This window comes from Capsicum annuum, chromosome 12 (genome assembly GCF_002878395.1).
Source record: "Capsicum annuum cultivar UCD-10X-F1 chromosome 12, UCD10Xv1.1, whole genome shotgun sequence".
NCBI classification, from domain to species: domain Eukaryota; kingdom Viridiplantae; phylum Streptophyta; class Magnoliopsida; order Solanales; family Solanaceae; genus Capsicum; species Capsicum annuum.
In genome coordinates this window covers 27,050,952-27,065,479 of record NC_061122.1, presented here as the reverse complement: position 1 = coordinate 27,065,479, position 14,528 = coordinate 27,050,952, and the positions used below count along the sequence as shown (strand labels likewise).

Sequence of the window (14,528 nt, the reverse complement as noted above, 5' to 3'; positions counted from 1 at the left end):
ACAGTAGCAGATACATCCAGATGAGAAATTCAACAAAAAAATAACAACATTAAAAAATAACAAAAAATATAAAAAAATAACTAACACCAACAAATCAAGTTTCCCATTTTCGTCATAACTTAAAAGCACTAATTTTTTACTTGTGAAAATCGAAAAAAAAAAACAATGAAGAACTAGAAGTTGTTGTCGCCGGAGAATGTTGTCACGTCGACTGACGGTTGAAAGTAAAAAAGGAATGGGCAAGAACTCAAAACTATTTGTTGCCAGAGGTTAAAGTTGCACAAGATTGAAGGGAGAAATTTGAAAAGTTGTTGGTTGGGAGAAGTTAGAGAGAGAAACTATTGAGAGAAAGAGAGAAAGAGAGAAGAGAGAGAGATTGATTTGCAGAGGGAGGAAAGTTTTATGGGTAGGTTAATTTGTATTTTTGAAAAGATTAAAAAGTTTAGAAAATATTAATCAAGTCCACAATTAATCTAATCAAGTTTTTTAATTATGTTTGACCCTTTAAATTGGTCAATGTCACCAATCCTTCATTCAAGACTTAAAAGACACCTTTCCTTCAATTTTCTCAAGTTACATTCTTGTTATTAGTAAAAAATGTGTACCTATCCATCTGCATACTTTGACTTCAATGAAAAACATTTGGAACTTTCAACTTTGGTATTGTATATGGAGCTTGTAGTCTTTACTTGTGCTTACATAACTTTTGAATTTTTTTTATTTATAAAGTAATTACGTATATTATTAACAAAACAGAACCACCAACATGGATTGTGATGCAGTGGATGAGGCTGCTTCACCCTTAATTAGAGGTTGAGGGTTCAACCCTAAGTATGAAGAAAACTCTGTTGGGAGCACTACCACCTTAATGGGCCTGCAACATGCGATCCAGATTAGTCGTGGCTTCAATGCGGACACCGACACCGGATGAAAAATAAAAAAAATAGAACCAATGAAATGCTGCAAATATTTCAAAATACAGAGAAAGTTCCTTGTTATTAGAGCTCGTTCAAATGTCATTTAACTGTTATAAATAAAAGTATGCAAAATTAGAAAGAGCATAAATATAAAAAAAGCAAACATTAGTAGTCTTTTCCTCAAAAGTTATGAAATAACTGATGTACACTATTTAAATATGATATTTTGATTAAATTAAATATTCACACTTGAAATTTACTGTGTGCATGATATTAATGATGATTACATAAATATTTTGCTATTTTATTATGTGCATAATATATTTCTTACAAAATATTTTTACATTATATTTGAGTATGTTGTTATAGAGGGGTAATTTTACAAAGAGTGTACTACTATAATAAACATCATTGTTGTTATAGGTAGAATACCATTATAAAGAAGTAAAATATAACATGAAAATTCAGTTCCGGAGAAAATCAAACTACTATAACGAGATGACATTATAAAGAGGTCTGACCGTATATACCATGATTATCGGACCGCAGGGTCTAATTTAAGCATCTTTATCTTACATTTCTGCAAGTGACTATTTTCACAACTCAAATCAGTGACGAACCTTTTTGATAAGATGATAGCAACTTTGCACCAAGGCTCCCTTTCAAATTTATTCACTAGAAATTTGATAGATTTCGCTGCTGCTTATATTATTCCAATATTCTATTCTGCAGGTTCTATTTGTTCACAAATATAGTGGTGGGATGGTTGTTGGTTCATTGATCCTTATTACATCCTCCTATTCTATGTTGGCTGCAGTCATGACCTTTATCCAACACTTCACCATATATGGAGCCAGAAATTGATCTGAAGTCTATCTGTTTATTGATATTCTTAGTCGGAATCTGTGGCAATTTATATCATCACTACATACTTTCCAAGTTCAGATCAGACAAAAAAGAGAAGGGATACACAATCCCACGAGGTGGTCTTTTTGGTATGGTCGTATGCCCCAGGGGCGAACCTATGTAGGATTTTGGGGTGCTTCGGCACCCACTAAACTTGACGCAGAATAAGTATAATTACATGAAAAATATAGAAAAATAGGTATAAAATATTTAAAAGCACCCACTATAAAAAAAGTTAGTTGAGTACATTGGCATTTAGGTTGATGTTAAGGTACTTCATTAGAAGGAGGCCCCAGGTTCGAACCTCATTGAGATGATTTTTTACTTTTTTTCAGTTTTTAAATTTTTTTAGTACCCACCATCTTTAAATCCTATGTCTGCCACTGATATGCCCTCATTATCTTTTCAAAATTCTTGGCTTTGTAGGGATTTCATTCATCTCCCAGACGCCGTTTTTATTTTGTTGTGTTGTTGGTTCAGCTTTATATTTGATGGGAAGGAGTTATGCTACTAGGAAATAGTACCTTTCCAAATTGAGAAAAGACATATTTTTTTCCCTGAACTTGTCCTCCCAACTCACTTTAACACTTAAACTTAACTTCCGTTTATTTATGCCCCTTAACATCTTTAAAGTGAATTATTTCAACCCCTTAACAGCCTAACCCAAGTCAAGGCTGGGTGTTGTTAAGCACGCGCCCTTTCATTGATTGATGTTATAACCCAACCCTTTCTTGTTTATAACCCGACCCACTCTAATCAAATACCTAAAAACCTAAAAAATAATGTATTTTAGTTTTTTCTCTCTCTAAAACCTCTTTATTTCATCCGATTTGACTCGATTTTAATAGATTTCACTCGATTTCAGTCAGTTTCACTCGATTTCACTTCAAACTAAGTTATTTCTATGGCTTTTTATGAAATCCATGGTTGCTCCATGACGAAATTTGACTACTTAGGTAATTGTTAGGGTTGTTTTACTTTGATATTAAGGTTTTTGTCGTGAATAATTCTAAGCTGCTATTTTTTTATTTTTCTTCAGATTAACCATGGATTTTGTGTATGTTACATTGAGGTTTTACCATGGAGGCAAATTACAACAAAAAACGAGTATTAATATCATGGAGGTACTGTTACTGACTGTTTCAATATGGATGTAGACAGACTTTCTTACTTTGAATTTATTGATATCATGAAGGAAATTGGGTATAATTGTTCCTCGTGTATTGTTTATCTCAGACCTCCCAAAAGAAAAAAATCAGTAATAGTAACATGTAATAGCAATATTTTGGGTATTTTACCTCTACTTAGAAATGAAGATGTTATTGAGTTATATTTGACACATTTAGTTGATGTGGCAGATGTGGTCCCATCTATTGAATATGACTCCCATATGGGAGGAGAATCTTGTCCTGGTTTTGATAAAGAGTTAAGTAAAGACTTAGGGGACTATGATGATTTAGGGTTTGAAGAGGACTTTGTAGAAGCTGTAATACCTCATGAACCTACTTTTACTAAAAACTTGAGTGGTTGTGGTACTACAAATAGGGGTGAAGACCTAGGTGGTGGTGATGATGTTTCTTCTATTGGTAAGTACTTAGGTGGTTGTGGTGGTGATGTTTTAGCTATTGATGGGGGCTTGGGTGATGTTGGTGTTGCTGCTAGGGGTGAGAACTTAGGTGGGGGTGGCAGTGATTTTTTTGCTAGTAGTGGGGACTTTATTGATGTTGGTGTTGCTGCTAGGGGTGAGGACCTAGGTGGTGGTGGTATTTCTACTATTGGTGGGGACTTGGGTAATGGTGGTGCTGCTGCTAGGGCTCAGTACTTAGCTAGTTGTGGCAGTGATTTTTTTGTTGCTAGTAAGGACTTTAGTGCTAATAGTGTTGCTGCTAGGGGTGAGGACTTAGGTGGTGGTGGTGGTGGTGGTAGGAGTGACGATTTGGGTAGTGCAAATGGTGTTTCTGCTACTGGTGAGAATTTGGGTGGTGTTTCTACTGGTATTAATCAGAATTTAGGTGACACTGCTTTTGTTATTATAGCAGATGTCCCACTCATTCCATCAGATTGGGAAAGTGAAAGTGATGTTAGAGAAAAATCATATTATTGTGATTTCTTTAATGAAGGTGAAGATGATGATTATGGTAGTGATGTTCATGAGGAGGTAAGGATTCTGAGGGAACAAAAGAGGGCTGCCAAAAAGAAGAGATCTGATGAAACCAAAAAGAGAAAAAAAAAAAAAAAAAGCCTAGAGCAAGAGGTGTTAGCTTAGGTAAAAAGGGAGTGGATGTGGGATATAATGCAATTTTATCCAAGAAGAAAAATAGTCTAGAGGGCAAGATAGCTGGAGATGAGCCATATATTGATTCAGATAATGAGGTAAGTCTTGAAATAAATTCTGATAAGGATATTTATGGGGATGATGAGGTTGGACAACCTGCTAGAAGAGAAGGAAAAGCAAGGAGAGCAAAAAGAAATTATAAGAGGATTATATTTGATCTTACTTGTAAATTAATAGTTTGGGAGCTTGGACTTTGTTTTGCAAATGTTGGAGAGTTTAGAAAAGCTCTTACTAGATATGCTGTTCAAGAACAAGTAGAGCTAAATAAGTTTGTGAATGAATCAAAAAGGGTTAGAGTAAAGTGTGTAGATGGTTGTCCATGGTTGTTGTTTGCAAGCATTGCTTCTAGGACTACAGATTTTCTAGTTAAGAAGTACATTCCAGTCACAAGTGTAATACCATAGCAAAGAATAAATTGGTGAATTCTAAGTACTTGGCAGAAAGGTACAGGGATAGAATAACATCAGAACCTGGAATTAGAAGTTTTTAGATTCAAGAGTTAGTAAAAAATAATTTGGAGGTATATATAGAGAGGACTGTAGCAAGAAAAGCAAAAAACATTGTGTTGCAGCAAATTATGGGTGATCATGTGAAGGAATTCAAAAAAAATTTGGATTATAGGGATGGGATTTTAAAGACCAATCCAGGTAGTACATGTGTAGTGAGTCTTAGTGAAGAAACTTTTGAAGGTGGAAGAAAACAGTTCCAATCTTTTTACATATGTTTTGATACTTTGAAAAGAGCATTCAAAGCTGGTGCTAGGAGATGTATTGGGTTTAATGGTTGTTTTTTGAAAGGTGTTTGTAAGGGTCAATTACTTGTGGCTGTTTGTAAGGATGGGAATAACCAGATGGTACCACTAGCTTGGGCAGTGGTTGAACTTGAAAACAAATTCACTTGGAGATGGTTTGTTAGACTTTTGAAAAATGATCTTGAGTTGGGAGATGGGTTTGAAGTGACTACTATTACTGATATGTAGAAGGTAACATCATATATTTTCTCTTATTCATTTTTTGAATTTTTTTGGGACCTATTTTATACTTATGTCAACTGATATATTTTATTTTGTTTAAGGGTTTTGACAGTGCAATTTCAGATTTACTGCCAAATGCAGGGCAAAGAATATGTGTGATACATGTTCTAGCCAATTGGTCTAAGGATTGGAGAGGTATTAAAAGAAGAATCTGTTTTTGGAAGTGTGCCAAATCTACATATGAGCAAGAATTGAGAAGAAATTTGGATCATATGGAGATGTTAGGAGATAAAATTTGTGGAGATCTTCTGTGGTACAACATAGAAAGGTGGTCTAAGGTTTACTTCAAATATCACAGTTGTTGTGATAGTGTTAACAATAACATGGCTGAAAGCTTCAATTGATGGATACTAGGGGCAAGATACAAGACTATTATATCAATGCTTGAGGAAATAAGGGTTAAGGTGATGAGAAGAATAGGATAGTTGAGACAGTTTTCTAAAACATGGATTACTGATATTTCTCCTATGGCACTAAAAGTGTTGCAAGAGAACACATCAAAAGCAATGAAGTACACTCTTGAGTGGAATGGTGAATTTGGTTTTGAAGTTAAGGATAGATGGAGAAATACTTTTATAGTGAATTTGAGGGATAATACTTGTACATATAGGTCTTGGATGTTAAAAGGTATACCTTGTTGTCATGCCATAGCTGCACTACACTTTAGAAGGCTAAAACCCATTAACTATGTTGCACATTGGTATACTAAGAAAACTTACCTCAAGACTTATAGTTACTTCATTCAGCCTGTTACTGGTATGAAAATGTGGCCCAAGTCAACCAATCTTTCTGTTATACCACCTACAATAAGAAAGCTTCCAAGTAAACCTAGTAAATCTAGAAAAAAAGAGTAGAATGAAAACAGGACTGGAAAGTTATCAAAGAGGGGTGTTGAGATGACCTGCAACACATGTCACAACAAGGGTCATAATAAAAGGAGTTGTCCATTGAATTCAAGTTCCACTAGAACTAGTATGGCTTCTTCTTTAGCAGCACCAAGCACAAGTAAAAGAAGAGGAAGACCAAAAGGATCTACAAAGGTAACATTTGACTTGTAATTTACTAGTATTTTAATTCTCTTTTATTTGCTTTAATTTTTTTCTCTCATTATATTTTTCTTATGTATTATAGGCTGCTGCTGCAACAGCAGCTACTGTAAGAGGAAAAGGATCACTTGCAGCAACTGTTGCTGCTGTGGATGTTGATAGAGGAAAAAGAACTGCAACTTGTGCTGTTGATAGAGCTATTGGTAGAGGTAGAAAAACTGGTGCTGCAGTTGTTGGTGGAGCTGGTAGAGGTAGAGGAGCTGGTGCTACAATTTTTTGTAGAGCTGGCAGAGGTAGAGGAGCTGGTGCTGCAGTTTTTTGTGGAACTAGTAAAGGTAGAGGAACTGGTGCTACAGTTGTTGGTGGAGTTGGTAAAGGTAGAGGGATTGGTGCAGCAGTTATTGGTGGAGCAGGTAGAGGTAGAGTAGCTGGTGTTGTAGTAGTGGGTAAAACTAATAGAGGTAGAGGAGCTGGTGCTGTTGATTGTACTGGTACATCAAGAGGAGATGGTGTCACTGGTGCTAGCAAAGGTAGAGGGATAGCTTATAAAAGACCTAGGATGGTTGGAATGGGGATGCTTTATACAGAGAGTGGTTTTAAAGTCCTCAATGTAAGTTAAAATTTCTTGATTATGTTTGTCTAATTTAAAGTAAACCTTTTTCAAGTCTTTAGTTAAATTTGTTCTCTTTTATTTTTATAAGCCTGGAATGCCTATGAACTCCACCATATTGACTGGAAATCTTGGACATCACAAACTAGCCTCAGGTGTGAAATGGAAAGGAAAGAAAGCTGTGACCCAACAAGGACTTGAAGACATAAGAGCACAGAAAAAGATAAGGACAAGGTCAAATGTTGTTGAACTGAATAATCTAAGCCAAACAAGTTCAACAACCTTCCAGTAGAAGCCTAATTATGTTTTTCTCTTTCTGTATTGATGGTGTGTAATGAAACAGTAGTGATTTTAACCTAGCTAGTAGTTCAATTGTGGTGACTTCAACTATGTAGTTGTGACTGCACTAATTTGAATCACATATTTGAACCTCGAATCAATGTCTTCTGAATCCCTCCAATGTCAAAAATCGCAAGATCTTGGACCCTTCAATGGTGACAAAGAAAAAATATATTAACCTCATTTCTCTTAATCAATTCTATCAAAATAACAAGAGAAAATGCAAAATTTGATACTTACCCCATAATAAGGACATGCCCAATATCTTCTACCGGGATTACTTGAAGTCCAAGATGTCTTCAAATTCAATAAAATTCCGTGATTACAATGAATAACTTGCTTCAAAGAAGAATCATTTTCCTCCATACATAGTCTACTCAAGTTAACTTACTTCATTATTGTGTGCTACAAGAAATTCATTTCAACAAATAAGATAAAGAGTAATTTAGAAAAAAAAAAATTAAAGGACACAAAGTAATTCAAAAATTCATTTTGAAAGTAATTCCTAATAAAACATAGACAAAGTACTGAATGAGATTATACCTTAATACAGAAAGAGACGAAGCTAAAATCAATTCGATTTTATGTTTTTAAATCCCAAATTTATGCGGCTTAATACAAATCAAGAAAAAGCAATTTTATTCTTTGCATCACTTTCATGATTTGAAGAAATTTTGGACTGAAGATGAAGAAAGGGAGGATAAATTAGGGTTTCTTTTATAGAAAAATAGATATAACCGTTATGGGGGTTCAAACGGGTATTTAAAAGAAAGAGAAAAGAATTTAAAAAGACAAAAATGAGTTTTTACGCGCTTAGATCGCTTGTTTACACGCGGGCTGTTAAGGGGTTGAAATAATTCACTTTAAAGATGTTAAGGGGGGTAAATAAACGGAAGTTAAGTTTAAGTGCTAAAGTGAGTTGGGAGGACAAGTTCAAGGGGGAAAAAATGTCTTTTCTCTTACAAGTTCAAGGGGGAAAAATGTCTTTTCTCTTCCAAATTTGAAAACTTTCCTAAGGGTGTAAAGGCCCTGATTCCATTTGTTTTCGAAGAAGAAAAAAAATGATGTACTTTATTTTTCGTAGTGAAACTGAAAAAAGATAATCCAAAAATTAAAATTAAAATAGAACAAAAGGTTATTTAAGGGGCATGAAAAAATAAACATGGCGAATAAATGGATCGAATGAAATAATTTATTTATTATTTAATATTCTTACCGATCAATACTAAGGGCCCGTTTGGCCATGAAATTTTTTTCTTTTTCTCGGAAATTTTTTTCGGAGTTGGAAATTGTGGTGTTTGGCCATGAAAATTCAAAAAATAATTTCGAAAATTTTTTCTGAAAAGGAAAAACAAGTTTTTGTTGTTTTCACAATTTTTCAACTCCAATTCCAACTTTTATTATTATTACATATAACCCCAATCTTTTAAATTTTTACATAAAACTCTCCTTATAATATTACTTTTTCAATATTACGTATATAACAGTTTTAAAGAATAAGATAATTATAATTTCAAACTTAATGCTATCCTAATTAATATATATCTCTTTTTTTCTCTCATCATTATTTTTATCCCTTATTTAATTTTCTCTCTTATTTAAGATATTATTTTACTGCTAATTTATATTTATACCCATAAATATATAAAGTATTATATTTATACACATAAATATATAAAGTATTATATTTATATAGAAATATACAAAGTATGTTATATATGAAGTTCATACCATGTATATACCATATACACACATATATAAATATACAAATTATTAAGAAACATACTGAGCATATTTATAATTTAAATATACAAAGTATGTTATATATGAAGTTTATACCATGTATATACCATATACACACATATATAAAAATACAAAGAATAAAGAAACATACTAAGCATATTTATATATTTATGGTATATGATATAATATACCATAAAAATGCAAAGCATGTTTTACATAGAAATAATTTATTCACACACAGTAAAATCTTTCATGTATAAAAAAATTAAAGAAATAAATTAGCGGCACCCTAAAATTTAATAACAACTCATCATTTTCTATTTTTTTAGGAACGGAAAATGAAGGAAATAAATAAAATAAATTTCTACAAAAATAAATTTGTTTGAAAGATAATATTTGTTACCTAAAAAATAGGAAGCGGTGATCTATTAATATAACATTCATATTTAAAATTTTCAAATATGAGAAAACGACTATTAATGTAAATATTATATATGTTATAATTGAAATTCATTAAATATGGCCATGTATATGTAATTATTTTTATAATAGTGGCTAATTGTGTTCTTTTTCCATTATTAGGTAAATTTTAGTTGGGTGATTTTGATAGTTTGTAAAAGTTAGGATATAAAATCATATTTTAAAAAGTTTTTTCAAAAGTAAAAAAAATAAATCAAAAAAGACATGGTCAAACATAACTTCAACTCCAATTTCAACTCCAACTTCAACTCCAACTCTGAAAAATTTTAATTTTTATGGCCAAACGGCCACTAAGTTAATCAGTGTAAAGGCTCTGCATTAAGATTGTAACTATTCTTATATACACTTGAAGTTATTAAAATATTTTGTTGTATTAGTTAAAAATAATAAATTTTGCAAAAGCTCTTTGTGACATAAAATTATGAGATATTAAAATAGATTTATTTCTTTCCATGATGAAGAAATTACATACCACAAGTTCATAAAAATATCCGATATTTTTTTGTTGTGTTTATCTACACAATTTCTTTTTTAATGATATTAAAATTTAAATATTTTAATGATTATGATCTATTTTAGATCAAATAAATAATTAAATCTAAATATAAGCAAATGTATTTAATTATTGAAGATCTAATCCATTCAGTTTCAAACCCCTATTATTTATAAACAAATAAGGCCTAATAGTAACATAGAAGTTCTGGAGATGTAATTTTTATTAACATTTGTTCCCAGAAATGAGATCTTTGAAAATACTTTTTTTTGTTTGTCATCCGGTGTCCGGTATCCATATTGAAGCCCGATTAATCCGGATTCGCGCCGGGTAGGGTTCCATTAAGGAGTAGCGCTCCCAACAGAGTTTTCTCCATGCACAGGGTTGAACCCTCGACCGCTGATTAAGGGTGGAGCAGTCACATCCGCTGCACCGCAACCCATATTGGTGATCTTTGAAAATACTTGCTCTAACTCATGGTCATGACTATGGTAGACTAGTACAATTTATTTTCTTGCAACGTCTACTATGATAAAAAGATAGTACAAATATTTTGAATTGCTTTAATCAGTTTTTGGGTTTTTTTGGACTTAAATTCTTTGCAAGTTAAATGTATGTCTACACACAATTTTAAACTTCAAAAACTCAAATTTTTAAATTTTTAAATTTTAATTTTAAAATCTATAACCAAATGGGAACTTAATTGTATGTGGTTTTGGGTGTGGAACTGTTGGGATACTTTAGTAATATTGGAACCTATTTACCCACTCTAAAAAAATTAGAAAAGCGATAAACCCGATGGGTTGGATCAAATTCCACCTCCAAAGATCATATTTTGACTACACTTACAAGTACTATAACAACTGTATTTGAACAAATAAAGAATTCAAATAATATTTCTATGATTGAAAAGCATCTTAAAACTGTAAATAAGTTGAAGATACGGGTGATGAGTTGGGTTTCTTTTAAGGCGGGTAAGTCATAAGTGGCTCAACAAACAATTGAACTTGAATAATTAGGGGCCGTTTTGTTTAAGGTACAAAAATAAATAATCTCGGAATAAAATAATAATCTTGGGATAAAAAATTTAATGTATATTTGGTTGGCAGTATTCGGGATAACTTATCCCGGGACTAATAAATAGTATCGGGATAAGTTATCCATCCATTTGGTGGGATAACAATCCCATCATTATTTATCCTTGGGATAAAATTAGAAAAGGACACAATTGCCCTTCAAATTCTTAGATTATATATATATATATATATATATATATATATATATATATATATATATATTACTTTATTTTCTTATATAAAATATAAGGTATTCTCATAAAATCATGGACAAGTTATTAAAGTACGTTGACATTCCCTTTCTAACTTAATACATGCTTAATTATTAAATAAAAAAATATTTTTATATTTAGCTAAAAATATTTGAAAGTTTATTTTTTTAAGAAAAATATAATTTAACATAAAATATTAGAGATTCATACACATTTAAGAAATATTTTATTTATGAATATATGATACGTTAAATTTATTTGAATAATTATTATGTTTATTAATAAATGTTAATTTCTGTAAAAAATAATAAAAATGTCGACTCCATTGTTGAATTACATATTTTAAATTAAATAGTTTTTTAATCACTTAAAAATTGATATTGTATATATCAATTAAATGAATTTTAATATTCTATATTATATGAGTGATATGTGTTTAAATGAAGTGACATAAACAACAAATCCTCTTTTACTTTAACAAACTTAAGTTGAAAGTTTTTATATCAAACTAAATTTAAACACACACGGCATAGTCATGGAAACACACACGCAAAAAAAATTAAAGTTAAATAAGATGAAAGTTTTATTTTTAAAATACACACGATATAATTATGGAAATGCACACATACAAAAAAATTAAGCTAAATAATATAAAAATTTTATTTTTAAGAATAAATATTTAATGCTTCAAAAGAAATATATATATATATATATATATATATATATATATATATAAGTTAAATAAGATGGAGGGTATTTTGGTAATCAATTAATTTATTCTTAGAAATTATACCATGCATATTACTTTGAATACAACAAACCAAACACCAATAAAAAATAATCCCAGTATAACTAATCTCAGTATAACTTATTCGTTCATAACTTATCTCATCATAACTAATCTCAGTATAACTACATTCCTAACCAAACAACCCCTTAATGTCATATGCATTCGTCCTTCGGTTCTCAGAGTCACAAACTAAAGCCTAAGGGATTGTTTGGTAGAGTGTATTGAAAAAGTTAACGCATGCATTAGTTTAATGTGTACTATCAATACCTTGTTTGATATATAGTTATACACTCTATTGTGTATTGAGGTGTGTACGTATTACTAATACCACTCTTTTTCTATGTATTAGTAATACAAAGGATTTAACACATGCATTATCTTGGTTAAAGACACTATTACCCCTCAAATCCCTCCTCATTCCTGCAATATCTGAACCTTGCTCCATTGATACTGATTATGTAACTTAAATTTTTTAGGACGAGCCCCAATTTTCTTTTATCGCTTAGAAGGGATTTGTTCATACTTACCAATTTGTTTACAGTAACATTATATCATCGGATGCCATACAAGATGGAGAAACAGCCCCCCTCCTCCATCTTCTTTCATTTTGGCACTGCCATACATAAAAATGTACAAGAGCACCATATGTTTGATCATTCTTTATCTTCACTTTTCAAAAAAGATTGATGACAAGAGCATGACTCGAACATTTCAAAATCTGTAAAGAAAACATTCGCCTATTTTATGGAAGACGTAGAGAAACGCTAGAGCACCTCTTTTTGTAATGTGGATTCTCACAAGAGTGTATAAAAATAATAATGAGCTATGTGCAAATTAACATGGGGAATAAGGAGATACATGAGTGGTAGACAAGGATAGCAAGATGAGCACAAGAAAAAATAAGCAGAACATTCTTATGGCTAGTCACTGGCGCAGTGATATTTTCCTTAGCTATTGAAGTTTTTTTTCCCGCAATCTGGAATGTCTACTTCATAATAAAATAAAATCATCCAGAAAAATTATAGCAGCATCAGAATTCAAGAATCTCATAAAATTATTTGTATAGAGGGTATTTTTGTAAACTTACATATTTCATAAAAAAATTATACAAGACATTTTATTTTCAATACATCACACCAAACAATGTATAAGAAATAATGCCAACATAACTAATGGAAGCATAACTAATACCAGTATTATTAATATAAGCATTACTAAAACATCATATTCAGCATTATTTCAATGCACTCTACCAAACGACCCTAAAAGTATGTAAAAAGGTGCTACTATTAATAGTTGGCTATACTTGCTCTTTGAATAATTGTACTCCATTCTTCTCTTTATTAATTTATGTTGATTTGATATGTTCCTTAAGAAAATATAAATAAAAAGAATAATTTTATAATAGTGCTCTTATTAATTACTTCCTCCTTTAACATAGACTTCTCCACTATTTTTAAAAATAGATTTTTACTTTTATTTGTTACTTTTAATAAATCAATAAATGACAGTTATTTTTTTCAAGGTTTTATGGTTAATTAGTTATCTAATTTATTTTTCAATATCTAATATCCTCTTCGTTTCCTTTTACTTGTCTCAATTTGACAGTGTACATTGATTAAGAAAAACAATTAATAACATGACTACTTTACCATAATACTCCTATTAAATGATATTTACATTTTAATTTGGAGAAAAAACAATTAATACTAAGGGTGATAAACGAAAAAAATATATTATCTTGATTAATGAAAAATGACAAGTAAAATGAAAAATCAAATTAGGAAATTTGAAATGAGTAAAAAAATAAAACGGAGAGAGTATTAAACATCAATTAATAAAGATAGTGAGATAAAATAGCTGTGACAAATAAAAGTAAATAGATGGAGCTTAAGTCATTCAAATGGAGGAAGTAATATATCACACTTCATCTATAAATTAGATTACTGAATTTTTTGAATTACATAACACAGCCAAACTTTTGAAAATCTTAAAAGGCAAATTATGAGGTGCTGCAGACAACTTATTTATAGCCAAAAATATTAGTAACAAACAAAAAGAGGGTACAACGAAATATTTTGCTCCTAGAGTAAATCCTTCTTCATGTTGAGCACAAGGAAGAGTATACTAACTTATTCCAATGACAATAACTTGTTCATTTCAGCCTCGTGGAGTTGAATCAGTAAGGACCTAGTAGGAATAGAAGAGTACATAGAGATACAATGGTGCGCTAAACAATCTCTCATGCACCTCTCTTGTGTATGATTCACTTAACAGATATGTTGACGATTAAAAGCAAACAGATCTGACTGGTTTAAGAATGATCAATTAAGAAGTTAAGAGAGTGAGAAGGCAAAGCAAGAACAATTTTTCCCAAATATCTCCAAGTAGCAAAAAGAGGAAACCTGTACTAGCCAATTCACATTTGTCATATAACATTAAGCACCAAAATGCTACGTAAAAACTAGAGGGGTAACCTAATGTCATTCACCTCAAATGCACACATTTATTAATATGTTTAAAGCTTTAGGAAAGATACTTTCCTTTG

The 14,528-nt window shown here is 31.2% G+C and overlaps 1 pseudogene; it reads left to right on the top strand.

Annotated features, from left to right (window-relative positions):
* Nucleotides 1–8,251, top strand: part of LOC107849345 — a 17,938-nt pseudogene extending 9,687 nt beyond the window's left edge.
* The last annotated feature ends 6,277 nt before the right edge of the window (nt 8,252–14,528 follow it).